The sequence below is a fragment of the Limulus polyphemus genome, unplaced genomic scaffold, assembly GCF_000517525.1.
Source record: "Limulus polyphemus unplaced genomic scaffold, Limulus_polyphemus-2.1.2 Scaffold1939, whole genome shotgun sequence".
NCBI lineage: Eukaryota > Metazoa > Arthropoda > Merostomata > Xiphosura > Limulidae > Limulus > Limulus polyphemus.
This window is the reverse complement of record NW_013667549.1, coordinates 219,151-227,483: the sequence shown is the minus strand read 5'-3', so window position 1 is coordinate 227,483 and position 8,333 is coordinate 219,151. Positions and strand designations below refer to the sequence as shown.

At 32.2% G+C, this 8,333-nt stretch overlaps 1 protein-coding gene across 4 annotated transcripts in view; it reads left to right on the top strand.

Moving 5' to 3' along the window:
* The first annotated feature begins 2,096 nt into the window (after positions 1 to 2,096).
* Positions 2,097 to 8,333, top strand: part of LOC111087267 — a 60,478-nt gene continuing 54,241 nt past the window's right edge. For 3 of the 4 annotated variants that reach the window (XM_022393316.1, XM_022393318.1, XM_022393315.1), the window contains exons 1-3: positions 2,097 to 2,166; positions 3,399 to 3,512; positions 6,439 to 6,509. The gene's annotated coding sequence lies outside the window, so the exon portion shown is untranslated. Of the gene's footprint in view, positions 2,167 to 3,398; positions 3,513 to 6,438; positions 6,510 to 8,333 lie in introns of those variants that run through there. The other variant, XM_022393317.1, reaches the window with a different exon arrangement.

Sequence of the window (8,333 nt, the reverse complement as noted above, 5' to 3'; positions counted from 1 at the left end):
GTTTCTGCCTGCAAGAAAAGAGAGAAGAGGACACGTACCTTGGAAGTATGGTCTAATCCTTGGAAATATAATCTGATCCTTCGAAGTATGGTCTGATCCTTGAAAATATGATCTCATCCTTGGAAGTATGGTCTGATCCTTGGAAATATAATCTGATCATTTGGAAGTATGGTCTGATCCTTAGAAATATAATCTCATCCTTGGAAGTATGGTCTGATCCTTGGAAATGTAATCTGATCCTTGGAAATATGATCTGATCCTTAGAAGTATGGTCTGATCCTTGGAAATATGATCTCATCCTTAGAAGTATGGTCTGATCCTTAGAAGTATGATCTGATCCTTGGAAATATGATATCATCCTTAGAAGTATGATCTGATCTTTGGAAGTGTGGTCTGATCATTGTAAATACGATCCGAAACAAAAATAGTAATGCATTTAACCATGCTTTACCAGATTTTCTGATTTCTTGTCCCTAGTGAGTAGTGGCCCAGTATGGCCAGGTGGTTAGGGTAATATGAGGGTCGCGTCCCACCAAAAATTCTCGCTCTTTCAGCCGTGGGAGTGTTATAATGTGACGGTCAATCCCACTATTCGTTGGTAAAGAGTAGCCCAAGAGTAGGTGGTGGATGGTGATGATTAGCTGCCTTCCCTCTAGTCTTTCGCTGATAAATTAGGGACGGCTAGCGCAGATAGCCCTCGTGTAGCTTTGCGCGAAATTCAAAACAAACCAAACCTAATGAGTAGAGGAATGAATGTACAAGGTTGGTTATACTCCTGCATATGGTCTCTCATGGAATGTAATGACTAAACATACTTTCTGACTAGAATAAGAGTGGAGTAATAATTTCAGGTTTAAAACGCAACAAAAGATGGGGAATTGTTTTCACAACATTGTATGAGACTTTCAATATTGATTGTTCAGGACTTTCATGTGTTCGAAGATGATATTAAAGTTAAAGCATCGTTATAAAGAAGAGAGTTCAGTTTAATGATAGGGAGCCCAAAGATTATCCTTTAAGAAATTTGAATTAGAGAGAGTTATCTTCTGTTATTTATCTTTTTGATTAAATTTATCCCGCACTTAGACACCTAACTTTGGTTACTAGTTTGTTCAGCCTTGTTTTCAGATCAGTTACAATAAGAGTAAATTAACTGAAAATTAGTGTGACAATAATAATAATACTTAGTACTTAATAATTATTATTATCACTATTAAGTATGATTTTGTTTTGAATGTCTAGCCAAATGGTTGATCGAATGCTAGATTCCGGTTCATGTTTATTTTTAGTACTCGAAATAACGCATCTGTTGAATAATTCAGAAGAATAAACCAGCTGCATCAATGCCAAACATTCTTCGAATATAGCTTCACTGTGGTGAATAAAGAAAGGACAGCTCAAAACACTATACATACCGACGAGTTCTTTCTTCCGCTTAGTACCAGAGCTCATCAGATTGGCTGGCCAGTAAAAAAATAAAGACTTCTAGAAAATTATTACCAATCGTATTGTAATGTAATGTCACACAAACTAGCGGTTAATAGATCCCACTTTCCTAGCATGAAACATTATGTACCTTAATAACTAATATATTGTATATAATTTATATCAATAGCATTTCAATCAAGATTTTGTATTTTGCATTCTTCGCTGACATGAATAACTCTGGTATTGAATGAAAGTCCTCTTCGGCAGAGGCAGAAGGTCGAGATACTAGTATATTTCATCTTATTGGAAACCCGTAGTATAGGGCCAGTATATAGAGATTTGTGGGAAAGTATTCTGGGGTCTGTCTGTCTGTGTCGGTGTTTTAGTCGTTGTGCTCGACTGGGGGGGGGGGGCAGGGTTCAATCCAGACCTCTTCATCCTGTAACGGAAAAGTTTGGTTTTGTTCCATGTTCCATTTTTCGGTGTTTTGGGGTTTTTACCCCCGTGCTGCCTTTTTCTTATCATTGATACATTAATTTCAGCCACAGGAAAATATACAATAATGAAAACAATTTTTAGTGGTCAGAAGTAATGTCTATTCATCAAGATGAATTTTTCTCTCTCTCTCTGTATTTTTTATAACAAAAACGTTGCCATGGTAACAATGGTGCACATAAAATAAATGGCGACTCTTCGGTTAGGAGAAAAAGAAAAAAGACAAAAAAGAAAAAGGAAAGTGTAAGTTTCATATGACAAATGTTTTTGAAAATTGATGGATCAAGTTCAGGAAATATATGTAAATTACGTATATAATTGTGATCCTAGCATGATCCACACCTTTGAATAGCAGAGCTTTTTAATCATTACTCACTGTACAGTGTACTCCGATAGGTTACGCTTGATCTAAGTTACTCTGTATATCATATATTCATACAAATATTAGGTAGGCCTAACACGATTTTAGAGTACAACTTTACCTTCACTTGGTACATGTTAAATTGAACCGTAATTTTAACTCTTGTTTGTTTGTTTGTAATTAAGCACAAAGCTACACAATGGGCTATCTGTGCTCTGCCCACCACGGGTATCAAAACCCGGTTTCTAGCGTTGTAAGTCCGCAGACATACCGTTGTGCCACTGAGGGGCATTTTAACTCAAACCTTAAAAAATTCACGATGGTTATCATCACAACAGTACTAATGCCAGTTCTTGTGGGCACCAAGTTTAGAATTTAATCAAAAGAAAAAATAAATCAATAAAGTCACCTATTAATTTCATATATTTACATATATTTGTAGTCTCGTAATTGAATCATCATGATAACAAATCAAGCCCTAAACTTGGGCAGGGAAAATATGCATAGTATAATAATTAGACTTAACATTACTCAACCCATGAGTAATTAAAGATTCAAATATACCTTTATTTTTTCAGGAAATTACTGACTCCTATCTTTAACTCTTGCAAAGTGCTGGCCTCCGCCACTGCTGATAGCTCATTCCATAAGTGAATCACCTGTTAGAAAATTAAAATTTTATTACCTGTAGCCAAGTCTGTCTTTTCTAAATCTAAAACGTGTGTCCTCATGTAATATACCTTTCCAAAATGTAATCAGTTTTTTGTTTCGTCAAAATGTAGTTCTGATACACTCTGTTCCACAAAGACTGTACCCCAGCTGTAGTTGTCATGTGATATTATGTATTTCATAATATATTTTAATATAATGTAATCAACCCTCAGTGTAAGCACAAAGAAGAACTGTTTTTTAGTTACAAAAGATAAGTTATGGAAAAAAAATGTGAATTTATTGTTTTAGTTTTTAGAAATAAGACTAAAAGAGAAAATAACATAGTTCACTAAAACCAATTTCAATAAATGCTTATAGGTACCTGTTTACTTAAATAAGTACAAGAATTTCAAAAATCACTTTCTGATGCCACTGTTTCTTCATATTATGTTTTTTTTTTCAGAACAATTTTTATTTATAAATTGCAATATGACAATTCCAGGATGAAACACAAAATTTCTTTTCTACTAGGAAGACACTGCTTGTTGAAGAAAATATTATGCTGAGATTGAAATATGTAAGTAACATATGAAATTATAAGTAGGTTATTAGGGCTGAATGCTAGGCTTAAGTTAACTTCTCCAAAAGGAGGCTGAAGGTCACCTGGAGAGGTGACATATTTTAACCACTCGCACTACTATACAGTAGTGTGTTGTCTATCAGTCAGTTAGTAGATGCTAAAATGACATCACATAAGGGATGCTTAATGCTGCAATTTGTACTGTCATGACATCAGTCAAATGTGTGCATATCATGAATCTGGAGAAAAATTATGCACTCTGTAGGCTACAATACAGAGGTGAAATTCTCCAAAAGTGAAGTGGGTGAAGTGGACCTATTTTTGAAAAAGAAATCTACTTGTAAACACAAAAAATTATAAAGCAGCTCAAATAAGTCCTGGTACTAGTAACACCTTAAAAAATAACTTATGGTACTCAGTGTGGGTGAGTACTGGCATAATTTTACCCCTGCTACAATGCATATGAACTTAAAAAACAAGAAATAAAAATACTTGTTACTCTTAATTTTGATTTTTAGGTACTTTTGAAATAGAACACTTCTGGGGACTCTGTGCAAGTATATTTTGTATGTATGGGTAAGCAAACTGACTGATTGGATTTGTGAGATCAGTTAAATTGGAAAAAGGGACTTTTCCTAATGGATGGTCTACATTTAAATAGAGTAGGAACTGTCTTGTTTACAAGGGCTATTAACTCAACTGTGAGGACTAGACAATGGGGAGGGATAGAATGCTGAAAGAGATACAGAGAAAAGTGTAGTGTTGGAACAAAGTACAGAATTAGTTTAAATGGTAGTATAAACTTTGAGCATTGTAGTGCTAGAAGTATAAGAAATAAAATATATAACATTATAGCACTAGTCAGATTGGAGGACTTTAACATAAAGGGAATTAGTAAAACTTGGTTAAATGTATACAATTTTGATGACAGGAATTTCTTTGAAGTACAGGGTTATAGGTTATCTAATAGGGACAGAGTACTGAAAAGAGAGGGAGCAGTGGCTTTATATAAAAAATATGAATTATTTTCTGTTCAATTTGAGAATATCAGAGCTAATACCAGTGATATTGAATCTATTTGGGTTTCTGTTAGTGGTTTAAGGGGAGAAGGGTTTTAGTTGGAATTAATTGTAGGCCACTAAATATAAAGGAGGAAATTATTGAGAAACTCTACAGTGAGATAAAATTTCAGCTGTTAATGAGGTCATAATTATGAATGATTTTAATTTCAGACATAAAGATTGGGAAATGTTAGAGTGAAATCATGAGGGAGAAACTATTTATAGTGGTTTTCTTCATCAATTTGTTGGGTAAACTTCTAGGAACAAAGCTATTTTAAATTTATCGTTGATTTTTAATAATGAAATGGTTGATAGGCTGGAAATTAGGAATCACTTTGGTGCATTTGATAATTTTTTGATTAGGTTTGATGTGTTAAAGGAGTTAAGGAATAATGAAATTTTGGTTCTAAATTTCAAAAAAATTATGAAGGAAAAAGACAAGAATTATCTACTGTGAATTGGGCAACTGTTTGTTAAATTCTGTTCTTCAATATATACTAATAAAGATTGAAGCAATATTCCTCATTATGAACAAGATGATCACATTGATTCTGAGATTGGTAATAAATATTGGGAAGTTTAAAGAATGATACAGCTCCTGGGCCAGATAATATTTAACTAAGAGTTTTGACGGAGGTTAAAGATTGGATATGTGAGCTGCTTGCTACCATTTTTTGTAAGTCCTTGACCAGTTGGCAGGTGCCAGTAGATTGGAAGTTGGCTAATGTTACTGCTTTTTTCAAGGAAGGTGATAAAAAGTGTCCCAATAATTATAGATTTGTTAGACTTGCATCAGTGGTGGGGAAAGTCTCATAAAAGATACTTTGCAAAGTCATTTAACAAAGATTCAAATTTTGTTTGACAGTCAGCATGGTTTCAATAGGTGAAGATCTTGCCTTACTAATCTTCTGACATTCTTTGAAGAGATTATTGCTTATGTAGATGAGGGTACAGATGTTGGTTTGGTGTATCTGGATTTTCAGAAAGCATTTGACTGGGTGACACATAAAAGGCTTATTTAAAAAATTATATTTGTAGGTGTGGAGGATAAATTGGTTCATTGTTTTGAAAACTGGCTGGATGGAAGAAAGCAGAGGATTGTTATAAATGGAGTTCCTTCAGACTGGATTAATGTCACAAGTGCGGTACCTCAGGGCTCAATAATTTTTATTCACACAAATAGTATAGTTGAAGGAATGGTCAACAAGTTATTTAAACCTGCTGATGATGTTAAGATTTTTGGTGTTGTTTGCTGTTGCTTTACAAAAGGATTTAGATAATTTGGTGAGTTGGACAAGTAACTGGCAGATGGCTATTAAATATAATTATTGTAGGTAATGCATATAGGATATAATAATTTGAATTATGAGAATAATTTGCTGGGAATAACTTTAACAGTGTTATGGAAGAAAAGTATCTTGTTGATCAACCTCTTAAACCATCCAAGCATTGTACTGTTGGTAGTGGCAGGGCAAATAGGATGGTAAGTTGTATCTACAAAAATATTGAATTCAAGTCTTAAGAGGTTATATCATAGATTAGGTTACATTTAGAGTATATTTTCAGTGATGCTGTACTTTAAGAAGGACATTCAATTGTTGGAAAATGTTCAGAGAAGGGTACGTGGATGATACCTAGAATAAAAATATTGCCATAAAAAGACAGGTTAAGATATCTTTAAAAAAAGAAGAGTTAGATCTGATCTAATGGAGGTGTCTAAGATTGTTAAAGAAAGTGATAGTATTGATGCATCATCTTTTTTCTGTATTTAATAGTGAGAATGGTAGGACTAGAGGACATAAATATATACTCTGGCAGGATAGAAGTCAAATTCAGCTAAGACAGTTTTATTTTTCCAACAGGATAATTGGTCTTTAGAATGGTTGCCTTCAGATGTGATGGATGAAATTACTTTAAAGGAGTTTATGGAAAGGTTTGAAAAATATTTCAATGATAAGAACTGTCTTTGCATGATTTATTTTTATTTTAATCTTTAGTTTAATTGTTGGGATGGTCTAGATGGATCAACAGGTTCCTTGTTGTTCTTAAATTACATGTATATATATATATATATATATTTATGTGTATCTATAAATAAAATATATAGTGTTCTTTTCAGATTGTGATATAGCAAATTCTACTTTTATTTTGTTATGGTTTTGCTTACTGTTCATTTATTATTCCTTCTGTTGTTTAGTTCAACTATGAATTTTTAATTATATTAAATTAACAACTCACCTTCTATCTAGCATGTTGATTTTGAGTATGTATGTATTATGAAACTAATACAACCTTCCCCTGGCAGTGATGTCCAGATATTAATGTTGTGAAAGATTATATAGATTTATGGTAATAGCTAGTCACATGAGATGTAACCTCTTGGTCTAACCATTAAATAAAAAGCCTTCCTTGATCTTGAAAAGAAGTTAGTTCACAAGATATATTTAGAAAGAATTATTGCTCATACTTGTTTGATATTGTTATTGGTTTTGAGAAGTGGTGTGATTTTGGAACCTTATGTTATTCTCTGGTGAATTAGGTTTTGTCCTATTTTGGTCCTTTTCCCCAATTCCTTTGATTTTTATTGAAATTAATAACATTGAGATTTATATTAAATTGTTTATTAATGTTTGTACCTAGTCCTGGCCAGGCATGGGTTTACTAATTGTTTTTTATAAGTATTAAATCTGTTGTTGTTTTATTTGGATTTCTGCTATATTTTAATAGTTGTTTTTATTTGACTCTGGTTGTAGTAACATTTTGTTTTTGTCCATTACAAAATATATTTGTACTGTAAGTGTACTACATCTGCAGTGTCTTGTTGTGTAACATATATATATATGGCATATTGAATACACCTAGAACATCTTTATAAATGTAAGTTTATATATTTGCAAATACATGGGTATAAGATATAGTTTTATGTGTTCCACTCCTGATAATACAGATTCATTTGCAGATTACTAAGTACAGAAAAGTGGAGTCTGCATGTTTTTTTTTTCTGTTAAAAGTACTAGTAACACATTCTTTGTCCAACTGAATTATAATAGATTGTGTGATGGCATTCAAACTTCTTGCTTAGTTCCCTAAATCTGTTTATTACTTATGGTTAACATTTTCTATTATTTGGTAAAAATATTTACTTCTTCATATTTTGAAATAAAATTAATACACTGTAATGTTTTATCCTTAACATTCAAAGTTCTCCCTAGGTTAAGCATACATTGCAAGCTGATGATGGGATTATAATTTAACAAATAAGTTATTGGCATGCATTATGATTAACTTGTTAAAAATTTTAAGCTTACCTTTCTTTAATTGAAGTATAAACTTTAGAAATGTAGTTTTATTTTATTTTGATCTTTCAGTTAGACTTGTATACTTTTTGGTCCATTAATTGAATATTTAGTATGTTCTGATTAGATTTTACTTGTAGATGTTTTTTAATGGCAAGCTGATTAAAATCTAAAAAAAACACAAAACATTTCTTGATGACCTAAAACAATTTTAAACATTTTTTGTAAAAATAAACTATTTCAAAAGTAATACCAGATAATTTAGAAATAAGTTAACAGAATAGAATCCCAAAATAGAATTAGAAATATTTAAGGAATGTATTTATTAATGTGCACCAGAAGATGATATAGTATGTGTCATGAATTTTGAATTCTAAAAGTCTATGTATAGCACCTGGTGCACAAATGTATCTCATGTCTAAAAAGCACTTAATTTCATCCTAATCTGAGCTTGAGTTTTT